The sequence below is a fragment of the Oncorhynchus tshawytscha genome, linkage group LG25 (genome assembly GCF_018296145.1).
Source record: "Oncorhynchus tshawytscha isolate Ot180627B linkage group LG25, Otsh_v2.0, whole genome shotgun sequence".
Classification (NCBI taxonomy): Eukaryota; Metazoa; Chordata; class Actinopteri; order Salmoniformes; family Salmonidae; genus Oncorhynchus; species Oncorhynchus tshawytscha.
In genome coordinates, this window is record NC_056453.1 from 15296125 (window position 1) to 15310833 (window position 14709).

A 14709-nucleotide genomic window follows, 5' to 3' on the forward strand; every position below is an offset into this window, starting at 1 on the left:
CTTGGCTGGATATGTATTGTATTGTTTCTTTTCTTGACTGGCGATGTATTTGATTGGTTAATATTGTTTTGTTTGTACAGTTTGTTTCATTTGCTTATGCGTCAACGTTCCACTGGTTCATTTCAACTACTTTCACCCAATCAGAGATGAGTAGTCCTCAATGTAGTACAGACTACCTCACTCTCACACTCCGTGTGTGTGTGTGTGCGTGCGTGTGCGTGTGTGCGTTTGTGACTTTCGTTCCCATAGTACACCCCCCTACTCCCAGAAGCCATTTCTCTCAGCCAAAACGACTTTTAGTTCCTGCTGCTTTTCTACTGATATTTCCTTTTAATGTTCTGTTTTGTAAATTGTCAACAGTAGCTAGTGGAGGGAATCGCACCCTTCCCTATATAGTGTACACACACACACATCCACACACTCTCTAAGAATAATTGTGTATAGTGTACAGTCTTAAATACAGAGGTGGTTCATATAGCAGGCCTGTTAGAGGCGATGTAGTGATGCTATGTGCACCCCGGGGTAAAATTGTTCCTGGTCACACTATTTCACTGTGCCAAATGTAGTGTAACAGCAGGAGGGGTGTCGGTTTGTCTGTCTGCTTATAATAAATACTCAACTGTCAACATGAAACTACCTCTCTCCCGCTCTCTCTAACTGAGCTGTGTGTGTGTGTGTTTAAAAGGGGCTGCACAGTGGTAAGAAATTCCACATAAAATCATTTCTGAGTAACAATAACGTCCCTTACACCGAGTGCACAAAACATTAGGAACACGTGATCTTTCCATGACAGACTGACCAGGTGAAAGCTATGATCCCTTAATGATGTCACTTGTTAAATCCACTTCAAATCAGTGTTGATGAAGGGGAGGAGACAGGTTAAAGAAGGATTTTTCAGCCTTGAGATAACTGAGACATGGATTGTGTTTGTGTGCCATTCAGATGGGGAATGGGCATGACAGACATTTAACTGCTTTTGAAGGGGGTATGGTAGGTGCCAAGCGGACTGGTTTGTGTCAAGAACTGCAACACTGCTGTTTTTGATGCTCAACAGTTTCCCGTGTGTATCAATAATGGTCCACCACCCAAAGGACATCCAGCCAACTTGACTGGGAAGCATTGGAGTCAACGTGGGCCAGCATCCTTCTGGAACGCATTAGACACCTTGTAGAGTCCATGCCCCGACGAATTGAAGCTGTTTTGAGGGCAACAGGGCGGGGTACAACTCAATATTAGGAAGGTGTTCTTAATGTTTTGCACACGGTGTATAATTGTTTGACTATAATTGATTTCAATTCAATGAGCCAAAAAGAAACAAAATCAGTGTTTGTGCAAACCACAATATGGAGCAAATGAATCCTTTGCCATTTTCTTGTGTAAGTAGCATTTGAATTGTTTTGTACAAGGAATTACATTTGTGGTTATGATGATGTTAGACAGTTCTACTAATCTCTAGTACAATATGACACAGGTTGTGTCATATTCTGCCACCACAGCCCAAAGGACCCAATGGGCACACACTGGTTGAATCAACGTTGTTTCCACGTCATTTCAATGAAATTACACTGAACCAACGTGGAATAGACGTTGAATTGCCCAGTGGGGAAGTTATCAGAGGGATACTAGCTTAACTAATATGGCAGAAGGTAGAGCTGTTGGGCTCTGCGGGGCATGTGAGGACATGAAAAAGGCACCCATGATTCAACAAAACATGGTAGAGTCTGGGGAAATGACCGTTTTTAGCAATGAACATCAAACCACAGACGGACAGCTCCCTGTTTTCATCTGCAGCACGCCACCAAGCCCATCATACAGGAAACTGTTTCCCTGACTGGTACACTGGCACGAAAGGACATTTGCATGAGACAGAAAACAAAGAGATGACTAATAAAGAGAGAGAGGGAGATGTAGTGATGCAAAGTAAAGGAGTGATGGACATTTCAGAAGCTAGACCGAGAAATCGTTGATCCATTTCTGCAGAGAACCCGCCTGAATAGATGCACAACGTTCAGTTCAACACGTTTTGAACATGTCCGTCCCTGAAGTGTTCTGTGCTCTACGATGGCGACACCTGCTCCTGTCCCCGAGCTGCCACGGGCTACTCTGAAGGAGCACTTCACACACATGGTTGGACATTTCACTGGTACCTGACTCAGAACGTACCAGATGGCTTTCATCTCATCCCCAAGGGCCATCTGGAGAACGCCGACAGGCAAGACACCGCGCGGATACCATGGTGAACTCCCACGGCCACGATGGAGCTATGACGATCTCCCTGGAAATCATGAAGATGAATCAGAAGTGAATGGCAGATCACAAAGGTGGGTATACCATATTCTTTCACTCCTGTACTGCTTAGTATTGCTTGAGAAAAGAAATATGCTGGAAAAATCTGTGTAGGAGTTGAGAAAAAAACTATTCTCTTTCGCTCTCTCTGTAAAGGCTGAGATTGATGGAGCAGCTGCCTCAATTCCGGTTCCTGCCTCTCCTGTCTACCTCACCTGTACATCTCAGACTGGCGGCCATGTTGTGGCCCCTTCACACCCCGGCTGCTATATTGATGGTCCAATTCACTTCAACATCAGAGTCAACTCCATAGATGGTAAGCAGCCTACATACTTCTAAAGTATTGATGAGTTCTAAAAATGTAAATCCCCTTGCGTTATTTAAAGTCATTTATCTTGTCCTTTCCTCTCTCCACCTCTCTTTCTCTCTTCTCAGAGCCTGTCGTTTAATCTAAAGCATCACCTGCCTGTCTCACCATGTTTCAATCTGTTCCTGTAAAGACTGAGGACAACGGTAAGACAGATAGAATGGGGTGTTTGGCAGTCTTACTGTAGATCTGTATGGAGAAGGTTGTTCGGGCAGTGGTAAGAACAGGGAAACGCTTTGGAACTGAAGTTGATTTTGGTATGAGGAACCACAAGATTGCAACGTTGTCCAGTAACCTGTATTTAGAGAGCGCACGATCAAGCAGCCCTTGTCGTGGCAATTTCCTGTATTACCAAATGAGGAGAGTTACAAACCACACACCAGTCAGAGTTATACTTAAACTTCATCTTTAATAATATGAGCTTTACCATAGCCCTTTTGATTCTCAGATCAATTCTGTGTCAATAATGAATTCTGAGAGTGCCTACAGAAGAATACAAAGATCTTCTATAGCCAAGATACACCTCTCTCAACTTACATGACGAACCACAGATCTTAGGAACAGTTCACAAAGAAAGACTTTTACTTGAGAGAGGAGTATCCCATAGCCAGATAGCATTCGCTATAAATTATCGTTCAGTTTGGTCTCTAAGAAGAGGTTCAAATCTCGTTCCTGGTACTTCATAGTACAAAAACATTACCTCATCCAAGGCATAACTCAATTGTCAATTCTAGATACTCCCATCTCAAGTAAATCCCCTCTTGACCCCACTCCTGGACAAGCTCACTGAGGGGAGTGACTTGCGCACAGACATTGTGGAGACAAGTAATTGGTTCCCCCTTAATCACGCCATCCCTTCACATGGTTTAACAGATACATTCACATATGAAGACAATGTTCCATTCTGTCCTCTTCCCTTTCTGATATTCTGCATAGCACGAGTGACATACTAAAGACAAGCCTGACCTCTCCCCTCTCTGGGCCCCAAATGACTGAGCCCCAAGTGACTGAGCCCCAAGTGACTGAGCCCCAGCTGAGAAAAAAGTGCAACTGCCAACACTATAGTCCAAAAGGATACATTCTAATGACAAGTATCTCACATAAGCATATTATGTAAATAAAACATCTTATTTATCTATGTTACCCAACTAATTCTGATTCATCCGCCACACCCTAAACCTGCATTATTATACTGCAGTCTCGAAACAGTTTCAGTTTGAGTGGGATATTTACAGGATAATCCACAGAACCATCTATTTTACATACACAGGAACCTTTTTATACTGTGTTTGTCACTTGTTTATTTTACCAGATGAGCGAATCTAGAGGTGCCAACTTTTGTATTATTATTATTTAAAAATATAGATTTTAACCCATCAGGGATGACACACGTTTTAACATTTTTTATTTATTTACAGCTTTTCTGCTACATGTACATACATTTTACATATACATTTTACATACACATTTTACATACTTGGAGAGGTGCCAACTACTCAAACTCAATCTGAAAAGGAGGTTCTACTGTGTGTTTGAAGCCTGTTTTGCATGTCACATACCTGTCACATATCAGTTTGCAAACAATGTCTGAAAAAAATCATTGAGTTAATAAAGCTGCATACTAACATGGTCTCTTTTTTTGTTTTTTTGAGTAAGGCAGCTCCAAAATGCAGGTGTTTCAGCCTAGCTCAGTGTTTTCTGTTGTGGTGGGGCACCCAAAGGGAAATACGGAGTGTAGGGGTTGGTAATGTTCTCTAGTTGCGCTGTGATTGGCTCAGTGTTCTATCACTCATGGGGAGACTACGTCACCGCAAAATCTATGGGGAGAGCTCGAAAATTCAAGCCCCTTGGGGGCTGCCTTAAATTTACATTAGAAGTGTCCATCCAAGAAGGCTCAAGGTCATTGGCTACAAATAAAATTACGTCAAATCACATTATATCTACCGTAGCTTTGATTGGACTGATCATGTCAAAATCTTACTTTTAAAATCTTAGTTAGAAAGCCCCTCATAACTTAGCCTACTGTTCTGACTTGGTGGTGCACATGTAGCCTATAGCCTGTTTTATAGAAATGACATCATTTAATATTGTAAGAGCTTTCACTGTCTGCTCATATGCCCACTTTATTTATCCTACTTGGTATACAGAGAGAATATTGTAAGAATGTCCCATGTTCTGAATTATGTCGCTGTACATTTGAAAAGTGCTGAACAAATAGTTGTATTGACTACGTCCATCTTAGCTCGCTCATTAATGTCTTAATCAAAATGACGGATTGCCTCTTATCCGCTCATCGTTCCCTTATGCCATAGTTTGCTCATGTCAATTGTCAGTAGAAGCCACATTTGTTTAAGCAAGTCAGCCATACCAGCTATGTTTTTAAAAAAAGGCAGTAAATAAGGCTAAATTAACTATTTCGCTGCCAGACAAGGCTCCCCCAACAAATCGCCACTGGTTGTCGTGGAAATTTCCTGTATTACTAAATAAGGAGAGTTACAAACCACACACCAGTCAGAGTTAGACATAAACTTCATATTTTAATTAAATGAGCTTCACCATAGCCCTGTGACTCTCAGATCAATTCAGTGTCTATAAATTAATTCTCTGAGAGTGCTTACAAAATGGCAACTGAGATCTTTTATAGCAAAGATCCACCCCCCACAGATCTTAGGAACTTCACAAAGTGCCTTTTACTTGAAAGAGGAGTATCCCATAGCCAGATAGCATTAGCTATAAATTATTGTTCAGTTTGGTCTCCTAAACCGAGATTGTAATCTCGTTCCTGGTACTTCTTAGTACCAAAACATTACCTCATCCAATGGCATATATCAATTGTCAATTCTAGATACTCCCATCTCAAATACACCCCCTCCTGGATAAACTCACAGAGGGGAGTGACTGGCACACAGACATTGTGGAGCCCTTCACATGGTTTAACTGATACATTGGAAGACACTGTTCAATTCTGACTTCTCCCTTTCTGATATTCTGCCTATTACGAGACAGATAAAAGACAAGCCTGACCTCTCCCCTCTCTGGGCCTCAAGTGACTTTTCCCTGGAGAAGAAAGAGGAAAATGCAACTGCCAACAGTATTATCCAAAAGAAGACATTCTAATGACAAATATCTCACATAAGCATTATTATGTCAATAAAACATCTTATTTATCAATGTTACCTAACTAATTCTGCCACGACATGGTCTACACAGACGTACAAAGCTCAATAATGAACATGAGGTGAGACAGATTGAGACAGCATCCAGGAGACCAGCAACACAAGAAACACCAATCCAATGCAATGACATCTTTCAACCATTCACCTGGACAAGATCAACCTATCAGAACTGTTCTGACAAAAGGGAGTTGCTGGCATCGGGAACAACGTCTCAGTGCAGAAGTTCATTCTGGACTGAGCTGAAGGAAAAGCCAATCAAGATCTACAGTTGATATTTCCTCTTTCTTTTCGACAGCTGAATTTGATGAGCTTCTCTACTGATTTTTAAGGAAACAAAAGAATCAGATATATCAAACTACAAGAAGTATCAGGTTTTATTTGTGTTCGGTGGTCTGGATGAGTGTCGACTTCCACAACAATGACGTATTGTTTGATAGAACCGAGTCAACCTCAGTGGACGTACTGCTAACAAACCTCTGCTTCCCTCTGCTCAACTTTGGATAACCTCCCGACTTGCAGCAGACAATCAGATTCCTTCCTGAGTGTGTTGACCAGATGACAGAGGTAAGAGGGTTCAATGACCCACAAAAGGGGGAGTACTTCAGGAAGAGAATCAGTGATGAGAACCTGGTCAGCAGAATTATCACACACATAAAGACATCAAGAAGCCTCTACATCATGTGCCACATACCTGTACTCTGTTGGATCGCAGCCACCGTTCTGGAGAACAAGCTGGTAAAAGCAGAGAGTGGAGAGACGCCCAAGACCCTGACACAGATGTACTCACATTTCCTGGTATTTCAAGAGAAAGACATGAGTCATATGCTTCACAGAAGAGGAAACCTTTGCCCTGACTCAATGAGAAAAAGCATCAAGTCCCTGGGAAAAACTCCAGCTTTCCAACAGCTGGAGAAAGGCAACCTGATCTTCTATGAGGAAGACGTGAAAGAGTGTGGCATAAACGTCAGGGAGGCGTCTGCGTACTCAGGAGTGTGCACTGAGATCTTCAGTGAGGAACCGACCCTGTGCCAGGGAAAGGTTTTCTGCTTTGTCCATCTCAGTATTCAGGAGTTTATGGATGCTCTGTATGTGTTTCTCACATTCTTCGGTGATCATGTGAATCTATTAGCCAAACAGCAATCCTTTTTTAAAAACATTTTCCATTCAGAGATTCATCTTCAACCAGCTTTTACAAAGCAGCAGTGGAAAAGGCCATACAGAGTGAGTGGACACCTGGACCCTTTCCTCCGCTTCCTTCTGGGCCTCTCTCACTGGAGTCCAATCAGATTCTCCTACGATACTTGCTAACTCAGAGGATAAGCAGACCAACAAGGAAACAGTCAAGCCCATCAAAGATCATTTCAAATGAGAATCCCTCTCCAGAAAGATGCATAAATCTATTCCACTGTCTGAATTAACTACATGACCATGAGGAGATCCAAAGCCACCTGAGCTCAGGAAGTCTATCTAGAGCCAAACTGTCACCTGCACAGTGGTCAGCACATCAACAGACACTGCACACACTCTTCTCACTCTTTCAGTTTAGTCAGGTTAAGAGTTGAGTTTATCCATTATATTTCTTAGGCTGAATTGACGCAAACTCACAGAGAGATGCTGTGAAGCATTGGCCTCAGCTCTTAGTACTCACACCAGAGAGAGATGGACATGAGTGACAATGACCTGTAGGATTCAGGGGTGAAGCTGCTCTCTTCTGGACTGGCAAGTCCACACTGTAAACTGTAAACACTGGGCAGTCCAGACAGTAAACTGTAAACACTGGGCAGTCCAGACAGTAAACTGTAAACACTGGGCAGTCCAGACAGTAAACTGTAAACACTGGGCACTGTAAACTGTAAACACTGGGCAGTCCAGACTGTAAACTGTAAACACTGGGCAGTCCAGACTGTAAACTGTAAACACTGGGCAGTCCAGACAGTAAACTGCAAACACTGGGCAGTCCAAACTGTAAACTATAAACACTGGGCAGTCCAGACAGTAAACTGTAAACACTGGGCAGTCCAGACAGTAAACTGTAAACACTGGGCAGTCCAGACAGTAAACTGTAAACACTGGGCAGTCCAGACAGTAAACTGTAAACACTGGGCACTGTAAACTGTAAACACTGGGCAGTCCAGACTGTAAACTGTAAACACTGGGCAGTCCAGACTGTAAACTGTAAACACTGGGCAGTCCAGACTGTAAACTGTAAACACTGGGCAGTCCAGACAGTAAACTGCAAACACTGGGCAGTCCAAACTGTAAACTATAAACACTGGGCAGTCCAGACAGTAAACTGTAAACACTGGGCAGTCCAGACTGTAAACTGTAAACACTGGGCAGTCCAGACTGTAAACTGTAAACACTGGGTAGTCCAGACTGTAAACTGTAAACACTGGGCAGTCCAGACAGTAAACTGTAAACACTGGGCACTGCAAACTGTAAACACCGGGCACTGTAAACACTGGGCAGTCCAGACTGTAAACTGTAAACACTGTGCAGTCCAGACTGTAAACTGCAAACACTGGGCACTGTAAACACTGGGTAGTCCAGACTGTAAACTGTAAACACTGGGCAGTCCAGAAAACTGCAAACGCTGGGCACTGTAAACTGTAAACACTGGGCAGTCCAGACAGTAAACTGTAAACACTGGGCAGTCCAGACTGTAAACTGTAAACACTGGGCAGTCCAGACAGTAAACTGTAAACACTGGGCAGTCCAGACAGTAAACTGTAAACACTGGGCAGACCAGACAGTAAACTGTAAACACTGGGCAGTCCAGACAGTAAACTTGCAACTTGTAAACTGCAAACACTGGGCACTGTAAACTGTAAACACTGGGCAGTCCAGACTGTACACTGTAAACACTGGGAAGTCCAGACTGTACACTGTAAACACTGGGCACTGTAAACACTGGGCAGTCCAGACTGTACAGTTTACTCTCTGGACTGCCCAGTGTTTACAGTTTAAACACTGGGCACTGCAAACTGTAAACACTGGGCACTGTAAACACTGGGCAGTCCAGACTGTAAACTGTAAACACTGGGCAGTCCAGACTGTAAACTGTAAACACTGTGCAGTCCAGACTGTAAACTGCAAACACTGGGCACTGTAAACTGTAAACACTGGGTAGTCCAGACTGTAAACTGTAAACACTGGGCAGTCCAGACTGTAAACTGTAAACACTGGGCAGTCCAGACTGTAAACTGTAAACACTGGGCACTGTAAACACTGGGCAGTCCAGACAGTAAACTGTAAACACTGTGCAGTCCAGACAGTAAACTGTAAACACTGGGCAGTCCGGACTGTAAACTGTAAACACTGGGCACTGTAAACACTGGGCACTGTAAACACTGGGCAGTCCAGACAGTAAACTGTAAACACTGGGCAGTCCAGACTGTAAACTGTAAACACTGGGCAGTCCAGACTGTAAACTGCAAACACTGGGCACTGTAAACTGTAAACACTGGGCAGTCCAGACTGTAAACTGTAAACACTGGGCAGTCCAGACAGTAAACTGTAAACACTGGTCACTGTAAACTGTAAACACTGGGCAGTCCAGACTGTACACTGTAAACACTGGGCACTGTAAACACTGGGCAGTCCAGACTGGGCACTGTAAACACTGTGCAGTCCAGACAGTAAACTGTAAACACTGGGCAGTCCAGACAGTAAACTGGTGATAGTAAGGTGAGTGTTTTATAAACACTCTGGTTATACTGGTAGAAAACAAGTATATACATGTAATATATAATTGTAATTTATATGTAATTTGCTTATCACCACTTTTAGAGGCAGCTAAAATGTTAAACGTTTTTCTCTTTTTGTTTATAGGTTTTCACTTTGTACTTTCACAGTGGAAGGATGTGGTTTTATGGCCTCCCCTCTCAATTCCAACCCCTCACACCTGAGAGAGCGGGACCTGAGCTACAATCACCCAGGAGACTCAGGAGTGAAGCTTCCCTCTGCTGTACTGGAAGATCCACACTGTAAACTGAGGAAACATAGGAAATAATGAATGTGTGTAAAAAAAGAAGACATTAACTCGGTTTGGGATTGAGTGAGACTGTGTGAATCCCAGCCCTGTTTTACTGCCTCTCTCTCCGACAGTGTGGCGTACTGCGCTGAGTTCAGGATCAGACCAGGACCACAGAGATGTATGTACAGTATGGGTGTGATATTCTACTATGAGTTTAATTTTTTCCCCCTCCCAGATACCTGTGACCTCAGACTGGACCCAAACACAGCACACAGAGAGCTCTCGCTGTCTGCGGAGAACAGGAAGGTGATGCGAGGGAAAGAGCAGCCGTTTCCTGATCACCCAGAGAGATTTGACTGCTGGAGGAAGCTGCTGTGTAGAGGGTCTGACTGGGCGCTGCTATTGGGAGACAGAGTGGAGTGGGATCAGAAGGAGGAGAGGGGGACATGACTGCTGGTTTCGGATGAAACGCTGTGTCCTGGAGTCTGAACTGCTCTAATGACAGTTACACTACATGGCACAATGACAAGAGCACTGACATAACCACCTCCTCTCTCTCTAACAGAGTAGGAGTGTATCTAGACTGGCCGGCTGGCACTCTGTCCTTCTACAGTGTCTCCTCTAACACACTGACCCACCTGCACACGTTCCACTCCACATCCACGGAGCCATTCTATCGAGGGTTTAGGCTAGGCTGGATGGACTCGTCAGTGTCCCCGTGTCAGGTAGAGTAGCCTCCCTGGAGGAACACCTGAGACTACAGGGAGATGTGTGTGTAACATACAGCAGATGACAAAGATAACGTAACCCCTAAATCTATATTCACATACAGTGGGGTAAAAAAGTATTTAGTCAGCCACCAATTGTGCAAGTTCTCCCACTTAAAAAGATGTTAGAGGCCTGTAATTTTCATCATAGGTAAACGTCAACTATGACAGACAAAATGAGAAAAAAAAATCCAGAAAATCACATTGTAGGATTTTTAATGAATTTATTTGCAAATTATGGTGGAAAATATTTGGTCAATAACAAAAGTTTCTCAATACTTTGTTATATACCCTTTGTTGGCAATGACAGAGGTCAAACGTTTTCTGTAAGTCTTCACAAGGTTTTCACACACTGTTGCTGGTATTTTGGCCCATTCCTCCATGCAGATCTCCTCTAGAGCAGTGATGTTTTGGGGCTGTTGCTGGGCTACACAGACTTTCAACTCCCTCCAAAGATTTTCTATGGGGTTGAGATCTGGAGACTGGCTAGGCCACTCCAGAACCTTGAAATGCTTCTTACGAAGCCACTCCTTTGTTGCCCGGGCGGTGTGTTTGGGATCATTGTCATGCTGAAAGACTGAGCCACGTTTCATCTTCAATGCCCTTGCTGATGGAAGGAGGTTTTCACTCAAAATCTCACGATACACGGCCCCATTCATTCTTTCCTTTACACGGATCAGTCGTCCTGGCCCCTTTGCAGAAAAACAGCCCCAAAGCATGATGTTTCCACCCATATGCTTCACAGTAGGTATGGTGTTCTTTGGATGCAACTCAGCATTCTTTGTCCTCCAAACACGACGAGTTGAGTTTTTACCAAAAGGTTCTATTTTGGTTTCATCTGACCAAATGGCATTCTCCCAATCTTCTTCTGGATCATCCAAATGCTCTCTAGCAAACTTCAGACGGGCCTGGACATGTCTGGCACTGCAGGATTTGAGTCCCTGGCGACGTAGTGTGTTACTGATGGTAGGCTTTGTTACTTTGGTCCCAGCTCTCTGCAGGTCATTCACTAAGTCCCCCCGTGTGGTTCTGGGATTTTTGCTCACTGTTCTTGTGATCATTTTGACCCCACGGGGTGAGATCTTGCGTGGAGCCACAGATCGAGGGAGATTATCAGTGGTCTTGTATGTCTTCCATTTCCTAATAATTGCTCCCACAGTTGATTTCTTCAAACCAAGCTGCTTACCTATTGCAGATTCAGTCTTCCCAGCGTGGTGCAGGTCTACAATTTTGTTTCTGGTGTCCTTTGACAGCTCTTTGGTCTTGGCCTTAGTGGAGTTTGGAGTGTGACTGTTTGAGGTTGTGGACAGGTGTCTTTTATACTGATACCAAGTTCAAACAGGTGCCATTAATACAGGTAACGAGTGGAGGACAGAGGAGCCTCTTAAAGAAGTTACAGGTCTGTGAGACCCAGAAATCTTGCTTGTTTGAAGGTGACCAAATACTTATTTTCCACCATAATTTGCAAATAAATTCATTAAAAATCCTACAATATGATTTTCTGGATTTTTCTCATTTTGTCTGTCATAGTTGAAGTGTACCTATGATGAAAATTACAGGCCTCTCTCATCTTTTTAAGTGGGAGAACTTGCACAATTGGTGGCTGACTAAATACTTTTTTGCCCCACTGTAGTACTTGGTTGCACAGCTTTTGGCAAAAATAACTGCAAATGATTTGCTGCACCTTCTTACAAGCAATTTGCAATCTTCAGCAGCAAACTGCTCTAATTCTTGAACGTTTGCGGGGTATCCAACACCAACTGCTTTTTCCAGCTCTCGCCATAGATGTGATTTACGGATGTGATTTATTGATGCGATTTAGATCTGGACTCTTCGCTGGCCACTCCATCCTTCAACAGAGACTCTGTTTTTGGACACTGGGTTGAACATTTCACCCCCAAAACACCTTGGTAATCTGCGGTTTTCATGATGTCTTGCGTATGTTCAAGGCCCCCAGTACCAGAGACAGCAAAGAAACTCAACATTATCAAACCTTCCCTATGTTTGAATGTAGGGAGGGTGTTATTTTCTTGAATGTTTAATTAGTTCGTTGGTAGACATAGGAAGCGCCTCCTGCTGATCTTCTCAAAATCCCTCCAAAACAAATCTAAAGCCTGTGGAACATGTTCTGTGCCAATGAAACAAAATGAGTTCTTTGACAACACAGATCAGAGCAGTGTTTACAATGACCAAATGATGCATTCAATGAAAATAACACCCTCCCCACAATCAAACATGGGGGTGGTTTGGTAATACTGTGGGGTTGATTTTCTGCCTCTGGTACTGGGGGCCTTAAAACGTGAGCAAAGGCATCTTGAAACCAGCAGAATATCTGGTGTTGAGTCCAATGTTCAACCCTGTGTCCAAAAACATGGGTCTCCATTGAAGGCTGTTGGTCTTCCAGCAAGACAACCCCAAACACACATCAAAAAGTACCCAGGAATAGTTCAAGAAGAAAACGCTGGACTGTTCTAGAGTGGCCCTCCAAGAGTCCACATCTAAATATATGGCGAGAGCTGAAAGCAGCAGTTGGTAAGCAGCAATAGGGAATTATTTAAGAAAAGCTCAAGGGTGTCAATATATTTGGCTGCAACTGTATATGGTGCACTACTTTTGGGCAGTCTTATCAGGTGCAATTCCTGTCATTATTGAAAGAGATCATGATACCTCACATCTCAAAATAGGGCTACTTAATGTTAGATCCCTTACTTCAAAGTCAATTATAGTCAATGAACTAATCACTGACCATAATCTTGATGTGATTGGCCTGACTGAAACATGGCTTAAGCCTGATGAATTTACTGTGTTAAATGAGGCCTCACCTCCTGGCTACACTAGTGAACATATCCCCTGTGCATCCCGCAAAGGCGGAGGTGTTGCTAACATTTACGATAGCAAATTTCAATTTACAAAAAAAAAAAAAGACGTTTTCGTCTTTTGAGCTTCTAGTCATGAAATCTATGCAGCCTACTCAATCACTTTTTATAGCTACTGTTTACAGGCCTCCTGGGCCATATACAGCGTTCCTCACTGAGTTCCCTGAATTCCTATCGGACCTTGTAGTCATAGCAGATAATATTCTAATCTTTGGTGACTTTAATATTCACATGGAAAAGTCCACAGACCCACTCCAAAAGGCTTTCGGAGCCATCATCGACTCAGTGGGTTTTGTCCAACATGTCTCTGGACCCACTCACTGTCACAGTCATACACTGGACCTAGTTTTGTCCCATGGAATAAATGTTGTGGATCTTAATGTTTTTCCTCATAATCCTGGACTATCGGACCACTTTTATTACGTTTGCAATTGCAACAAATAATCTGCTCAGACCCCAACCAAGGAACATCAAAAGTCGTGCTATAAATTCAGACAACACAAAGATTCCTTGATGTCCTTCCAGATTCCCTCTGTCTACCCAAGGACGCCAGAGGACAAAAATCAGTTAACCACCTAACTGAGGAACTCAATTTAACCTTGCGCAATACCCTAGATGCAGTTGCACCCCTAAAAACTAAAAACATTTCTCATAAGAAACTAGCTCCCTGGTATATAGAAAATACCCGAGCTCTGAAGCAAGCTTCCAGAAAATTGGAACGGAAATGGCGCCACACCAAACTGGAAGTCTTCCGACTAGCTTGGAAAGACAGTACCGTGCAGTACCGTAGAGCCCTTACTGCTGCTCGATCATCCTATTTTTCTAACTTAGTTGAGTAAAATAAGAACAATCCGAAATTCCTTTTTGATACTGTCGCAAAGCTAACTAAAAAGCAGCATTCCCCAAGAGAGGATGACTTTCACTTTAGCAGTGATAAATTCATGAACTTCTTTGAGGAAAAGATTATGATTATTAGAAAGCAAATTACGGACTCCTCTTTAAATCTGCGTATTCCTTCAAAGCTCAGTTGTCCTGAGTCTGCACAACTCTCCCAGGACCTAGGATCAAGAGAGACGCTCAAGTGTTTTAGTACTATATCTCTTGACACAATGATGAAAATAATCATGGCCTCTAAACCTTCAAGCTGCATACTGGACCCTATTTCAACTAAACTACTGAAAGAGCTGCTTCCTGTGCTTGGCCCTCCTATGTTGAACATAATAAACGGCTCTCTATCCACCGGATGTGTACCAAACTCACT